Here is a 1,111-nt window from a genome sequence, read left to right as displayed (position 1 = left end):
TTTTTTTTTCAAGACTTTTTCTACGAGATATACATCTGGATGTTTCGTCTTCAGTAATTCTTCCTCATAGAAACTGCCACTAATTAATTCATTTTAATAATCCTTTAGCTTATATGTGATCGGATTGATGTTATTAATTTCTCGAATAGTGAATATTTCCGTAGTCCAATTGGGAGTATATCCTTTCTCAAAAACATGTTTTGCTTTGCTTATACGAACTTTATCACCCACGCGAAATTTCGGTCTTCTACTGTTCACACGAAAGTCGGCGTAAATAAGGCGTAATTTTTTTGCATTTTCTGTTGTTACATCAGCAGGCCTCATACCAATAGTTCGATGTTTTCTATGGTTATATTCACGTATGAGCTCCGGTAACATATCAATCCACTTGTAATTTCCACGCAAACTGAACTGTAGCCACATTTTACTCTTCAATGTTCGATTGAATCGTTCACATATGGACGCCTTCAAATTACTGAATGTGGAATATAAATTGATATTATATTCTTTCATTAATCCTTGAAATTCAGAATTGTAGAATTCGTTCCCAACATCAAGATGCAAATGTTTCGGTACACGCCCCCGTTGGAGAATGGAACTCATAGCTCTCGTCACATCCTGAGCATTTTTTCTTTTTATCGGCTCAGCCCACGCATACTTGGAAAAATGATCGATTACTGACTGTAAAAATCTATTTCCATTATTGCTTTTCGCGTAAGCCGTCATATCCACCAAATCTGCCTGCCATGTTTCATCCAGATCACGAATGTTGACTCGTCGCCGAGGATAATTTCTTCGTGCTGGACGATGTAATTCTGTCACAACATCCAATTTATTCTCCGACATTTTTGGGGTCGCTCGGTATTCTTTCCACTAGTCTCATTAATCTACAAATTCTTTTATTAATATCTGCACACTTGCGTTTTATATCAATTTGCAATTCGTTAATTTTTATATTTAGAGTCTCTAGAGTTACAGCATCGTGCGGGTCCACTGGTGTTGCAACATTACTCAGCCTTTTATCCTGAAGATTATAATTACCATCTGCAGTTAGTTTATAACCAACGCCAGGTGGGCCTCGATTGTGGCAGCCACTATCAGACGTCAAGTG

The sequence above is a fragment of the Diachasma alloeum genome, unplaced genomic scaffold, assembly GCF_001412515.2.
Source record: "Diachasma alloeum isolate Michigan unplaced genomic scaffold, Dall2.0 Dall_scaffold_00274, whole genome shotgun sequence".
NCBI lineage: Eukaryota > Metazoa > Arthropoda > Insecta > Hymenoptera > Braconidae > Diachasma > Diachasma alloeum.
Note: the sequence above shows the minus strand (reverse complement) of the source record.